At 38.4% G+C, this 15,896-nt stretch overlaps 1 long non-coding RNA gene across 1 annotated transcript; it reads left to right on the plus strand.

The window, feature by feature from the left end:
• The first annotated feature begins 1,430 nt into the window (after positions 1-1,430).
• LOC141737692 (uncharacterized) lies at positions 1,431-12,593 on the plus strand. The gene is made up of 4 exons (XR_012585229.1): positions 1,431-1,509; positions 3,355-3,485; positions 7,609-7,753; positions 11,092-12,593. It is a non-coding gene; the product is annotated as an uncharacterized LOC141737692 (long non-coding RNA).
• Positions 12,594-15,896: the final 3,303 nt, after the last annotated feature.

The raw sequence follows: 15,896 nt of genomic DNA on the forward strand, positions 1-15,896 counted from the left end.
TTCCATTCTTCCAGCTGAGATCTCCGTGTCAGACAGAAAAGGGCTCAGGATTCCCTATGTCGGAAAAGGAAAATAAAACTATCTTGCCTGGTGGCTTAGGACATTTGAAACTCTTACATTTCATGTTCCAAGGACTGGACAAAATACTTAGTGCTTGAAGATTGGGACCTTGGTTTGTTTTCAAGCACCGTGAAACAGTGTCAAAAGGTAGAACTGAGAGCACTTTCCTATGCCCTTAGATGCCTCTATAAACAGGTGGGTAAAAGTCATTCCTTGGAGATATGGATCTGAAAGCCCTCAAGCTGAGAAAGAACCTGAAAATAAAATTTTCTGACAGAAGAATCCCAAAGGTGAAAGCAGATGGTAGGAGGCTGCCTGTTCCCTGTGACATAATCTGGCATGTAATTATTTCTTATTTGTTGGTAGTCCTACAGAAGTTGTCTATGGAGGCTTTAGTTGATCTTTATGGTAATATCTAAAGCCCAGTGTTCTCAGTGGCCCACTCTCTACAACGTTGCCTGCAGGATGCACATGGCCACAGGAGCCCACACAAAGGTCATCCAATCCAGCCTGCTTGCATTCCAGCTGCTTTTGCAATAAGGCAAATAGGTCTGTCTCTGTCTTGGAACTGGCTGAAACTGTGTCTGGCATGGGGGAAGCTCCTGATCTCTTCTTACAGAAGCCACCCCTGCAGCTCTTCCCTGCTGCCAAAACTTTGCCATGTAAACCCAATACATGGGCACAAACACACTACAAGTGCGTGACTGGGTCCTTGCTTAGCAACAGCAAAGGATTAAGCTTGCTCTCACAACATGCCACTTTTCTTGCCTGAACCCTCTCCTGAGAGCTCTCCCTTTCACAAAAGTCCAGGGCCTTCTTCATGTGTGTATGTAGGTTCTCCTGTGTCTTTCTCCATTTCTCTTTACCATACCATCAGTTTGCTTCTTTCTTCAGAAAGTCCCCAAGCCATAGATTTTTCAATCTGAGGAAATATTCTGGGGAAATAGTCTGGGAAAACATCACCATCACATGGCTGCTCTTTTCTGATGCATTTCTCTAAGCATCTCAGTTGCTGTAGGGGATTTTGGAATAGTCGTACTTTGAAACCACCCAGCTTTTTATTGTTCCTCAGTTAGAAAGGGCCTTTTGCTACAAAGATCTCTAGGTCTTTTTATCTGATCTATTTTTGCCTTTATGACTTCAGCTCACATGATGTAATTTTAAGCTAGCTAGCTTGGATGCCACAAGCCGTATAGATGTAATATCAGCGTATCTCAACAAACTGGGTAAATTTGTGAGTAGCTGACCCAGGGTGAGTTGTTTTCCACTGTGCTTACACTGTTAGCTCGCTTGTTGTCAGTCATCAGCTTGCACATGTCTGCGTGAGCTGCTGTCTGTTGAAACTTAACCAACCTTACTATGTTTTTCAGATCCTACACTTTCTGAATCACCCGTTCTCTTCTTCAACCTCCAGCTCCTTGCAGGATGAAAATAGGCTTTATCTTGGAGGTACGATGCTCACCCTACAGTCAGATCTTTTCAGCTGTTAATACTTTTAATATCAGCCTGTGATAGCACTGCCTTGCCTTCTTAGTGCAGGATGAATGAGGCAGAAAACAGGAAAAGAGAGATATGACTTAAGGGAACAGCACTTCAGCTCAAACTGGCACCCGCAAACCACCTAGTGACATATTCTGAATCATCACAACATCTCTTTAAGTTTAAACATAATAAAATTTCTCTATTATTGAAAGGTATATGTTCAGGAACAATATTTCAAGAGAATAACTCAAATGATTCCCACTTTATGTTGAAGAAGCTGTCCTATCAGAAGCCATTGGAAAAATAGGTTGTGCCAAAGTTTGTATTTCTTTAATAATCTATGCAAAATTTATTAGAAAATATGTATTTTAAACATTGAAGCTGCCACCATTTTTTTTTAATTTTTCTCATCCATATGTATATCATAAAAAACTTACTTTCAGAATTCAAGGAAAACTACACGTGAATTGAAAACAGATTACAAGTGTAAGTGCTGCAGATCCTTCAAAATAAAAGGTTCTATATGAGAATTTGGGAAGAGAAATTTTGTTTCTTTAAACTGATCAGTGTTAAAACTGCACTAGGGCAAAAGGCAATTTTCAATATTGGTTTTTCTTAGTGAATAAAGGGTGAATTAGGTACCAGAGAGACCTTACAAAGTACTTCATGCTGTTCCTTTATGTCATCAAAAACTTGTCAGCCTGGAAAAGAAAGCTGAGATTATATCACAAGTGAAATGCAAACACCCTTACTATGTATGAAAGAAAGTGAATTAATGAGATAAAATTGACAAAAGATATAATAGCTCTTAGTTTCTGTTTCTATTTACATCTATGTATCACTGAAGCCCCATTTTGAGGATTCAAATGAGAATTTGAATGATTAATTTTTTTGAAGAAGTTATTGAATAAGTATCCCTAAATGAAATATTTTAAGGAAGATTAACTTTTTGTTGATCTGATAGAGTTGACTTTGTTCTCAGAGGCAGTCGTTTATAAAATTGCTGTTGTACTGAATGGTTGAATGAAAGAGTGATGGAACATGAAAGATGACCTTCTCCTTTCTCTTTACCCCTTTCTTTTATTCTGCACCACTTTTTGTTCAAGATGCTTTCTCGTTTCTCTGAGACAGTGTCGGGGTTACCCTGGCAAGGGCTGGCTGCCCCAGGTCACTCTTGAAAGGGTTTGTGAGCACCCCCTTCAGTTGGGCAAAATCAAAAACCTAACCACTTTGGATAGAAGCATCTCTCCTCATGCTGAAGTAGGACAGAACTGTCCAGGACACTTGACCGAGCGATTTTTCTTCCTGGCCTACTTCAGAATATGCTGAAACCAGTCATTTGCAGGGATTCATTACCTGGGCCCTGGGATGCAAACTCCACACAACCTGTGTACAAAACAAGGAGAAACCTCGCCAGCTGTGACCTTTCAAAGACACTGTTTTCTTCTTCCTCACCTTCCTCACCCCCGGCAAATTTTGTCTTTGAATCAACAGGGTTTGAATATAGGATGAGGAAAAAAGTCTGCTAGCCCACTAGGAACATAAACTAGTTAAAATGTTGGGGGAAAAGGGTAAGGATAACTTGGAAAAAGTAGGATAATTTGACAGTGGAGGGATTCAGCTGTCTGTGTTGCAAGGCCTAGGCTCTGTAACCTTGTCTTGGTTTTACTGAGAAAATTGTCTTGAAGGCACGAGCTAAAACTGTGCAAGATAAGGAAAGAAACAGATAGAAGTAGGATTTTTGATACTCCAGTAGTTAGCAGGAAGGGATTCAATGGGGAAAACACTGCCTTAAAGTGTATGAAATCCCAGGAATAAAGCAGAAAATTAGACGAAAACTCAGCAACCCTGATGCTCGGCCTGTTTGAAAGAGCAATGGAGACCAGCCCTGATGTGACTGATGACTGCCTGGCCAGCGAAGACGCATTGAATGTCTCATTAAGGTTGGTGAGAATATTAATACCTTGTTCAGTAACTCATGAATCATATGTATTAGCCAATAAATAATTGCACTCTGCTCTTAAATCGGCTGTATTCTGCTTGGAAAGTCTCCTTGCACAAACTAAAAAGTGGCTGATAGAAGTGCCCACTGAGGGAGAGTTATGCCGTTTTTCCCCCGGCTGAAGCCCGTCCCTGCTCCTGGCACCCCCAGTTGCAGCCTATTCCCATCTCCACAGAAGACTCCCTTCTACCCACACACCACAGCTGTGCAGAAGGAGGCAGTGGAGCCACAGTGGACTCCACTTTCACCCCTGTGCTACCATATTAGGCTAATTCATTCTTGGGTCCCTGGCTTGACACACTATGCAAAAATTATCTTCAGCATAAGCATCTACAGCTAATTGTATGCGTTTATGTTTATTTGTAAACAAATGGCTCTTCCACAGCTTGTGGGGCTTCCATTCAACATTACCTTCTAGCTTGCTATGTCTCATGTCCTGTTAATCCTCTAAACTACAGCAAGATCAATTACTGGGTAATTCATCTGACACAAGTGGGGTGAGGTTGATCAGTTCCCTAAAGATGGAGGTCGTACGTCACTATGGAGGTATAATAGGGACTGTGAAACTCTCTTTCCTTATGTGTCTGAGAGATGCTCTGCCTCTTTGTTGCTATTGTCCTCTTCTGTCATTGCCTGCAGAGTTTCTTTTCACCTAGCATTTCTCCAAGGACTTGCTCCAGGTGGGGAAATGCTGTTCTCCGTTGAAACCTTTGGGGTCTGCAGATAAAAGATTCTTAAAAAGTTGTGAGAAAGGGACATGTCTGAAAGTCAAAGTCAGTAGGAAAAGAGCTGGATGTGAATGGAAGAAACGTGATGAGGGTTCTGACCTCTAACAAAAAAGTTACATTCATTTCTAAATATGTTTATTCACTGCAGCTAGGCACAAATTGCACACAGTAACCATCTGTGACTGACTAATGGTCCCTCAGCAATAACTATCTGTCAGTACTTATTTTTAAATACTAAGTATTTTCTAAATATACACGTTATATATATGCTTTAAGTTTCACTAATTTCTATTAAATGGAACATTGTAAAAATTACCCTCTTTCCATGCATCCAAGAAATTATAGTATATGGTAGGTATTTGATATATAAAGGCAGTCCTGTTATCGATCTTATAGATAAGTCCAAGGAATAACCCATAATATGGGAGAAGACCAAGCCCAAGAAAAGAAAACAATAAAATAGGCAAAGCTTTAATAGTTAATTCCTGACATTTCAGTTCAGTCTGCAGAAAACTGATGTTAGTGCTTTACTGCAGATGCTTCAGGAAAAAAAGTGAAGCTTTCTTAGATGTGATGACCCATGTTTTGCTCTTAATTATACCACCACTAAACTTCAGTACCTCCATCAGTTTCAATTATATGTTGTTTACTCTAGGTCTTGAGAACAAAAGGAGCAATTTATCACAATTCACATTTTCTCAAACTTCTGCTTGCCCCTCACTACTGTGAAAAAACATAGACAAATCGTTGTTGTATGAAGGGGGTTAAACATTTTTAAAAATAGAAAACCATCGAAGTTTTTTGAGAGTGTAAAAATCGGTTTCATAGAGACCAAAGGATTTGTGCTTGGAGTGTACATATTCCCCTTTCATGAAGTAACTTCAAGTCTAAGCGAGGGACCCAAATTTCCTAGAAAACACAAGGATCGAGTTAGGTGCCTAACAAGGAGTTTCATACAGTGATGCTGAGCACAGAGCCCGTTCCAGTAGCTGATAGGGAGAGTCAGATAAAGGATAGAGGAATTAAGTACCTAATAAATTCCTTAAGGGAAACGCAAAACCCAGTAGCCTATGTGGGTGGTCAGCTGGACCAGAAGAAAATTGTTTTGAGGAGCACAGTTGGATTTGGAGCGATGTCTTGAGTGTATGTTTCCTACACGCTTGTTGTTGCAGTAACGTGCACAATAATTGCTCTCACGGGCAGCAGAACCTGAGCCTTTGTCCTTCCGCTGTATTCACATTTTGAATACTTGGAAAACAATTCATGTAGTGAGCCCTGTGGGTAAATCTGGTGGGAAATATGTTGTCTGTGAATCCCACCACAGAGTATTTGTGAGATGGGGCTCTGAACAACTCAACAGCATCAAGATTTGTTGCATTCTGTACAGGAAATATTTATCTGTGCAGCCCTTTAGATGCTGGAAGTTGTGCTCAGGTCTTCTATTAGATCCAACTCATATTAAGCTGTTGTTCTGTAGGAAGAAACACTCAACACTGTTTCTCTCTCAAAGAAAAATTAGCTTGGAGAGTAAACATCTTAATTTTACTTGGAAATAAATTACATGGAATTGTTACCTTAATTACATCTATCATTATTTCCAAAATTAAGAACTAAATAAAATGTTTTCTCTGTAATAGAATTAAATTTCCTTGAGGATTAATCTTTTCCATTTTCAAAGAAAACCCTCTTGATATAAGTACTTCATATAAAGTACAGTATGTAAATACTTTTCTCAATGACTTTTTTTTTCCTCTGAAAGAGCTGCCAGAAGGATTGTCAATCCTTTAGCATAGTGAAATCCTCTTTTCTTTTCCCTGATGGAAAATGACTCAGTGCATTTTCTTTTACCTCCTTTTTTCTGGAGCTTTGATGGACCAGGCACATTAAGAATAATGCTCTTACATTAGAGTTTTGCTTATTGTGATTATCTGATCAGATCTTCGCAATATTGGTAAGGAAAAGTTTAGAAAAATCTCACTGGACAATGAAAAAGATACAGATAACTATTCTCACAGCAGAAGACCTTCCCTGGGGAATATGTGACGAACTCTCAATCATGAGCTCACTAGAGCCAGGCATAATAAGAAGACAATTGGAAAAAAACTCTTTTATTGGAAAGAGAAACTGCTGGAGTTACTAGGTTATCACTAATGCAGGAGAGGATTACAACTCAGCTACAGAAACCTGCATGCCCTTACATCATATACACAAATAAAACTCCTAGTAAGGGCAGTGCAAATGAGTTGCTGTACTGTCAGTCTGAAGTAAGAGCTGTGAAGACAGGCGCAGACAGACCAGAGAGACACTGCTGAGGAGCCTCCTGGAGAGCTCTGTGTCCTGCAACATGAGAGGTCTCAGGCTGAGCTACGTATTCCTACAGCTAAGGAAAGTTCTCTCTCTTCTGCACACAGAACTGACACCAAATCACTTAGTAAAACACTGCATATTTCAGGAATGACCTCAGCATAGCACATCCCTTTTCATTTTTTGTTTGAAACTAGTAACAGGGGAAAGCTTAGATTTATCTTACAGAGGCAGTTTACATAATAGGTCAGCGACTTCCTACAAAGAAGGGATACATGTATTGTCTTATACATTTGCCATGCACAGAAATAACTTGGTTTTTCTACCAAAATATGAGTAGGCTCCTGACATGTTACAGGGAACTACAAAAAAGGAATATTTAAAGAAATCATGATTTGAAGCCTGAAAAAGAAGATAGTGTATTAGTTCTCCTTATTAGATGTAGAAATTGTTAACAGTCATGTACCAGGATGAAAAGTTTTATATGACATATTCTTAATATTATTTTTTTTTCAAAACTATCTTTTCTCTCCCCAGGTTATTAGCTTTGCCAATGCATTTTCAGGTCAAACAAAAACTGATTGCCATAATAGAATAAATCTTTGACTTCTGATGAAGATTTTGTAACCCTCTCTCTCATAAAATTAAAGGATGTTCTTTATGCAACTACTACACAACAGTTTCATGGTTAAAACAAAATTAAAAAACCCCTATTAAAATTTTGACTTGAGATACTGTTACAAAGTCATTCAAAGTCCGAGAAAGCAACTTTTTGTGTCTTATTCGTGGGGATTCAGTGCTTTGTTTGGAATAAACTGTATATATTCCATGCCTTAAGACTTACCACGCCTGTGATTAAATATACAAATTTGTCTAAATGCATGACTTAAATGTTTAGTGTATAACTCTTTAGTTGTCTCTGCCCATCAGAAATATAGTAGCAAAGTCAATTATCCTGTTTGGTATTTGTGCATCACTCTTTTATCTCCAAAACCATAAAGATGTAATAATATTTCTCTGCTATTCTAATAGCCAAGCTAGCCCTCTGGACCACAGGGAAAGCCTTCTGTACTACACCTCTACAACACTACAGAGAAGGGGGAGAAAGCCCACAGACATTGTTACTTCATTTCGGTCTGACCAGGATTCGCTTTTTGGCACTTCATTTGGTCTGCAGGTAGGTCATACAGTCTATGCCTTTTTCAGCTCTGGAAAAGTAGACTCAAGCTATAGCTTTTCATTGCTGACATCGTTATGGAGAGATGGGTGACAGTAGTCAGCGTATGGTTTGGGAATCAGGAAAAGAAGGAAGGGATGAGATTGATTTTCAAAGGGCAATCTGCCTGAGACCTCAGAGGCAGGCATACACATTGGTTTCCCCAAAGCCTGACCTCTGTGAAATGTTAAAATAAAAATGTTGGAAAATACAGGAGCATAAATGCTCTTCTGATCTCAGGCTGTATAGCCAAGATCCAGGCCATCTGCTGGGGGCCTTACATCTATCACTTCCATTGTTTCATATAAAAAAGAATAAAAATTCAGAGAGCCCTGAATTTTTCAGGTATCATTGTAAAGACGGATATTAAAAATCCATTTTATTTTGCGTAGTTGAAAAGCTAGTTGATAGTAAGTAATGGCCAACTGGTGAGGCCTTGTGTACTAATGTGACAGGGAGTGTCCACTACTTGAGACAGTGAGCAACACTTTAATTGTTGATTGCCAAAAATCTGTTCTGGCCAAATTGGTATCCTGTCTCTTCAACGTGTGGCATTGCTTCAGGACATCACTGAGTCACTGTCATTGGTAAATTTTTAGTTTCAAAACCATGAATATTTGAATCTATTTGCTAGCACATGCTTTGACCTGCCTGATATTAATTCAGGAGAACAACAAAGCATTCATGCATGGTAACTTCGCATTTAAATGTTACTATAAATTAGGGTGTCACTGAGAAGAATTTTTATAGCAGTTCTCAAGACGATGCCAGGTTCAAAAGGCCAATGCATAGGGCATATTGACTTACTTGCTTTAATTGTAATAGCTTTATGGTAATATCCAAATAACTATACATTAATGCTTAGCAACCTGTAACTTAATCCAGTAGAGGACTTTGAAGCCCACATATTAAAAGCTTCAATGTCTACTGTTTAAATTCTAATACCTGAAGCAGAAACCTGAGTTAGGTTGCCTCCTGTGGGGACATAGAGGGGAAAGAACCTTGTTACCCAATACAAAAGACCACGTATATCTAGAATCTCTCTAGTAGGAGACAAAGCACTAGGGGAACGACTACAACTGTCATTTTTATGACGTCTGATGACCTCTGTCCAGATATCGGCCTTGAGCATCCCTTTTCTGACATAGGGGTCCCTATTCATAGTTTGGAAAGAATTTCTGGTTCTCATTCTTTTGGAGTAGGAGGCGTTACCACCTTGCTTAGAAGAACCTAGGTCTTCTTAAAGAGGTCTTTTTGAAAGAATGTAAGCAAATGTTTGTTTTAGAAGAAACCTGATCTCATCGGTGTGTAATGAGCATGATCCAATAATGCTGATAAGAATTCTGGTCTTGGGCATTGAAGAGGGGGACTTGGGGCAAGCAGAGTGGAAAGATGTTTAAGAACAGTGATCGGGTTTATAGGTCACAATTTGGGACTTGGGTGCTTTGATTCCATCTGACCTTGTCTGAAAGGCCAAGTTCTTTACGGAATCTTTAGCCTGTAATCTGTAAAATGAACTTTTCAGCATCTTCTACTCAAGTAGTCTCTCTAGTTCAGAAGCAAATTTGTGATTAGCATGAATTCTGATTCTGTTTAATCAAATATTAAATATTTTAAAAATACCTTAGTTAAATTTGAGACTCCTTTGAAGAATTATTTTTAAGATGCTCCCGTGTCTTTTACCCCAGTTTCCTTTGATTTTTGCCTCACAGTTAGGGCTTCAAATTACTTAAAATAAATGCAGGTCAGAAATTTGCTAAGCTGTCATTATATTGCAGCATTGACTGCTGGTGATAATCTCACCGGTTTTAGAGTGACTTCTAATTCATGCAGTGTCTAAGTCTGTTTTGATTAGATGCTTTAGGACAATAAGGGTTGAAGGAGAAAACTAAATATGGAATGACAGCTTAAAAACCGCAGTTCTGTTAAATGCAGGTCCACTAAAACGAGCATCACTTTTTCATGTTGCAATTACTCTTTGCTGTGTGTTGGAGTCTCTATTCAGAAAAACCTTGTTGAAGAATTGTGAAAGGTTTGACAGATGAATTGCCAAGGTAATTACTTAGTTCCTTTCCATCTCTCTAGCTTTTTGTCTGATAAATGAAGGCTTAAATTCTGATTTCAACAATTCTAATCTCAGTAGCACAATCAATTACAGTAAAATGCCAATATATATTTTTTCTTGAGTCTGGCCGATTTAAGACTCCATCCTTCTGGTTGTTTATTCTTTAGGTCAAGGGATAGCACGTGTGTGATAAATTTATACAGTCACAGATGAAAAGGAAATGTAACTTTAAGTGACAGGTGCATTTTTAGCTGATGCTGTTACCATCTAACAAACAATACCTTAATTCTCTTTTTAAGCAACAGCTAAGTATAAAATGAGAGTGAAGAGGGCAAATTATTGCTTTGTATACAAACAACAATAAGGAGAGAGAAGACACTCATCCATGAGAGAAAGCTAATGGACAGTGTTGCTACAAGAACACGTGTTTTTAGAAATTAAAAAAAAAATAATTCCTAGATGCTGAAATGATGAGGTGACCAAATATTTTTTAATGGAGGTAGGGGTTCAAAAGACCTAGAATCAAAACTGATACATTTGTAAAAGGTTCTACATGATGTTAGTGCTTGCACTGGTGGAAGACTTGATTGTGCTTGGCTATTTCAACTTTTGTCTTATATTGTTTCTGTAGAAACAACCTATAAGTAAAGGATCTGGGGCCAAATTTTTTGTGCTATATGCTGTAGCTGAGTGTGAATGTTCAGAGAATTCATGCAGATGATCTGACTTTTACATTAAAAATTGGATCTCAGTTTTACTTCTTACAGATTTATCCTGTTAAGGGTTTTCACTAGCAAGAAAAATTGAAAATATTTGGTCAAGTAAGATGGTATAATCCATGAAATAATACCAAATGTTTCTTGATATTTTATTCTGAACTAATCGCACTAGTCTAGATTGCCAGGTATCAATGACGTTCATCAAAATTTGAGTTCTCTGTACATTAAGCCAATAGACAGGATTGTCATTCATACTTCATATATATCTGCTACTAAGTAACTTACAGGTGTCTATACAGGTAAAGCAGAAATATTGACCAAGTATAATACAAGAAAAAGGCAACAGGCTGAAAAATGAAAGTCAGAGGATGTCGTCTTTTCCAAAATGTCTTGCATTCTTACTTTCCTCAGTTTACGGTATTTTGTTGGAGACTTGAAGCATTACTTCTGAAAGGGAATTTAGACACTTGTATCCTGTAAACAACTTTGAAAATGGTATCTTTGTTGTTGTTTAGAAATGCTTTCTGGAGAAAACAAGAGGATTCAAGGAGAAACTGTGGGTCAGCGGCACCTGCAAAGGGCTGGACCAAGGAGAAACCTTTCTGTCAAGGCAACAAAATGACCGCTGGATTTCTTTCAAGCAGGCATCTGTCTCAGGATACCTGTTGCAACTTCCAACAGGTTTCTATAGCTTTTTTATTATTTGTTAATGTTTAAAAGTGAAGCAGAGTCCTCATGAATTTGCACTTGCTCCAAAGCTCTCCGTAGGGATTTTTCTGGCCATCCCAGGATTGCAGAGATGGGCACAGGGGAACCAGGGTTAAGTGCAAAGGAGGGAGCACTGGAGAAAGTTAGAAGGTCCTTTACAAGTAATGAACATTTTTGCTTTACATCATGTAACAACTAAATGTTCACGTCTTGTTAATTTTATTTTGATAACGAATGACCTACACTTCTTATATTTTGCACAATATTGTTCTCTGAAACCTGAAACCCCGTTGTATCACATGTCTGTGTGTCTCTGTGTGCACACAGACTTAGCCTGCAGAATTTTGTCTTAAGGACCAGCCTGATAAAAAGCTTTAGAGCTGCCACTGATTTCAAAAGACTAACCTACCATCGGTGCTGGAACTGTTGGACGTATCCCTCACATGGATGAGGGAATAATACACACACTTGAGTGGATACTCTATTTTTCTCATCTCTTAGCCAGCTGATGCCTTGCGTCTACCCACTTTAATGTCCCGCTGCATAGAGAGCTGTTATGTTAACCAGGGAAATACATTCAGCTCTGTTGGTAATATCTGGATAACAAAACTAACTGAAGGAACCCAGTATTGAAGAGATCACTTGGGTTTGCCTAACTGGCTTTATTTCTGGTATTCTTTCAAAAAGCATATCTATGAGACCCAAACATAAACATGCAAAGTTCTCAAACTGCCAATGAGTTTACTACTGACCATCTATAATCCATGAATATTTATTCCTGAGTTTTTTAAAGTTCTTACTGAGCAATTAATTATTTTCTTCTTCTGCAATAAGGAAAATGCACCATATTAACATGTCATCTTTTTGTTGACAATTTAATTATTTCACTACCTTCAGTTCAGCTGTTGGGTTTTCTTACAGACGATTTTCTAGGGTTAAAGTTGTGCAATATTTATATTCCAAATTAACATATATACCTAGTAAGTAATTTTAAATATTAAAATGAACCATTACAACTCACTTAAGGACCCCCACTGAGTATGTATGAGGGGTTTTTTTAATTATAAATTTTTTCTTCTCTTTCAAATTCCTCATTGATTAAAGGAAAGGCTTAAAAGAAAGGTGACATCCAAAATAAGCATAGTTGCTCAGAATTGATATCATAATATAATTTCTTAAATGGTACACATTTGAACTATTAATACTTTGGTTTAAAAAATCCATTTAGCTTAGCCCTTGAGATTACTGAACAATTTTCTCTTGCAGAAGTGGCTTGTACTAGAGTCTGAAATAAACAAAAGAGGAGTGTAGGTGTGTTCCATTACATACTGTGGGCCACAGTGGGTCAAATTCATTGCCTACTTTTAAATGCCTTTTATTGAAGGATGAAGAGAGTTTGATTTATATGCATTCAAATATTATTCTTTTCTTCATTCCGCTAAGCACTGTTAAAAGTGGCTTTTGATTTTCCATACAGACTGCCAAACACCGGACAGATTTTTCTCAAAAGGGTTAGATTTTTTGTTGTTGTAGAAGGATAAATTGGAAAAGTTCTGTCCTTTTCTGCCTGTTCCTGCACTCCTCTGGCAAAGGGCAGGATTCAGTCTGCTGTCAGACAGGGAACATAGAAGGGCAGCACCAACCTGTGTTCAATGAGGGGCTCAAGCACCAGCGTCAAACTTGCTGGGAATGTGTTTTTCAAGTTGCTTGGGTAGTTTCCTGCCTTTGAGGAAGTGGAGAAGGGATTCTTGAGCCAAGCGAATGCACCAAGGTAGTCATTGCATTGCCAGTAGTACTGGCATCCAACACAGCAATGTCATCCAGTAATTCTGAAGGAGCAACTTCAGTTGCTTGTAAGATAAACTGAAACTAAAATTAATTAAGCGAGAGGTAGTCACTTCTAAAGACCTCCAGTTGGTGGTCTTCATCTAAATCGGGTGTCTATCCATCCTGAATCTAGGATTCTCAAATGTGTAGAAAAGTTCATTATTAATGGATGGTACTGCAGGTTCCTTGGCAATGCGTGTTAGGGAGGTGGACTGGTAGAAGGCAGTGAAAGTCTGTGCTAAAACAGATGAGGGGAGAGGCCTGACATGGAAACAATACTTGCTGTATATATAGCAATAAACATAAAGACGGTTCATGTGATACACTAACTAACCAACCGTACTGTAAATAGTCAGAATACAGAAAACCTTCAGAAAGCTACATATGCATTGATAATGCTTCAGGCTATCGTAAATGTTAAGTTTGCCATCTCTAGCTGCTGAAAATAGATTTAAATATAACTAGATTTAGGGAAAACAAATATGTTGATATTGGCCAAATTCTAGCTTTAGTCACCACAGTCAGCCCATTTGAAATTAATTCTGCAATTTTTGTTTGATGAAGGGTATTGCTTTCTTTCACATCTCCACATATGAGTGATGCTAGCCAGAAAATAATTTCAAAGGGTCAGAAAATCAATTGGCTAGATTTACAGTGTTTTAAGACTTGAAACTAGTTCTTTCTCATCAAGAGTCATTCTTTAACTCCCTCAGTCACTCATCAGTCATCCTTTTGGGAACAATGTCTGCCGTGGCTATGGGGGACAGCACCAGATCTGAGCATGCTGAGCTCTGATGGTATCACTGGCAGCTTTTAGCAGCAAATCTGCAAACCTTGTGAATTATTAAAGCTAGACTATAGCCTGACTTAGGCCATCTCTAGCTACTGATCAGTGCAAAAATTCCTCTAGGTTTTATACTAATGAGATTTGATACAGAACCATTTGTCATCAGAAAGCATTGGGTTAGCCTCCAAACTGATGAAATGCATGCACATAGAGTTAGCACAAGTCCTCCTCCCCGTCCCCCTCCCCCAGCATCTGCTCTCACAATGTCATGACAATCTGAATTGTACCCATTGCTGTATGACAGCCCGTATGACGCTGCTGGGTGACAGTCCATTGCTCTGCTGTAAGCTACTGTGCTTCACTGCTTCCCAGGATTCCCTGTGGAATTCCATCTTCTGAGCATGTCCTTGTGTGCTGAATATATTGCTGTCATGTAGTCTGTAGTAAGACCAAGACAAGCTTCTAAGGATGTAATTACACTGCATATCGTATGTTAGATGTTTAAGGTACCCAAACTGAAGGCTTAGTCTCCCAGAGTCTTCATCTGTTCAGTGCAGAGGGAAAGGCTTTTACAGATACCAGTTCAGGGCAGAATCCCAGTTTAGAAGGAACCTGTCTCTTGCTCTGGCTGTAACCTCAGCATTGCCCTTAGGGTTAGGGTAGTAATAGCGCTTTTTTCTTTCCTGGGTTGCGTAGAAAACTGAAAGCTTTGCCAGCAGTTTGGAGATAATAAATAAAAATTGCTTAGGTCAGTGGTCATTAGTGATACATGTTGTAATAGCACACAAGACTGTATTTCTGTAGAACTGCAAGGGGTCGAAATACGCCTCAACAACAGTAGTATATGTGCCAATCTAATGTTTTCTGATTAATTCATATAATTTTTTTTTTTGCCAGAGTAGCTTTCATGATTGCAATAGTTACAGTCTTCTAGTTTCTAACATCTCAATTTTTGACACTAATATATTATGGTCTTCTTTTCCTGGCTAACTAACACAGTGCAGTCAGTATTCATTCTGTATGAACTAACGCTACATTACAGTCTCATACAGTATGAATTTTACTGTCAGATACTGATGAATGCTGATTGTCAAACATTTCATTAAATTCAATATGTCTCATGTAACTTGAATATAAATGCCATATCTAAATAGAAACTTTTCAGAACTGTTTTATAACTCTTAGCAGTTCTTTTAATATCGGGTATCAGAATACTTGATATATAAAGGAATTAACAAATGTATACTTTTCCTGTACATTTTGTGTCAGTGAAAGGCTTTCTTTTCTTCAGTAGGTTGCTTTAGAAGTTAAAGCTCCAGGAAGGCCCAGTCTAGTACATTAGCTAGCTCCCTGAAGTTTGATTATGAATCAGTTTCTGTCTTTACAGGGAGGACATTCTTTATGTCAGGCATAGTACACATTTCAGTGTCAAGCTTGACGTCCTTCTTTTAGCCCTTTGACATGTTAAATAACACAGAAGTGGGACTGCAATGTGTAGAGTGTCTTCTAAATTTCCATAGCAGAACTGGCTTATATCTTATAGTCAAAACGATCCCGTCAAATCCACATGGCCTTCTGAAGCTCAGCTGTGATTGTCACAAACGAAAATTCAAAAATAATACAGAATCATAAAGCAATACCCGGTGAGATCACTCTTAAAGTTCACCTTTCATTTCATTTGTAACCTTAAATGTGAAACAAAAAGTCAGCACGCGTATGTCAAACAAGACACATTTATCATACAAACAGCTAGAAATATATATTTCTGGAGGGATTTGGTCCTTGATCCACTTCATTTATTAAAAGAAAGAAAAGATTCCTATCCCACTATAATTAAAGTAATGGGCATGCCACGTGTATTTTGGGTCATACATGGAGCCATCTGTGTTAGGATTTGAGAGCAGAGAAGGCAAAGGGAAATGTAAGAGATCTCGCACTCACTCTCACAGCTTTAATATAAGCTGAGTATTCAAAATTTTAGACATTGCTATTTTCCTA

The sequence above is a fragment of the Larus michahellis genome, chromosome 1, assembly GCF_964199755.1.
Source record: "Larus michahellis chromosome 1, bLarMic1.1, whole genome shotgun sequence".
Classification (NCBI taxonomy): Eukaryota; Metazoa; Chordata; class Aves; order Charadriiformes; family Laridae; genus Larus; species Larus michahellis.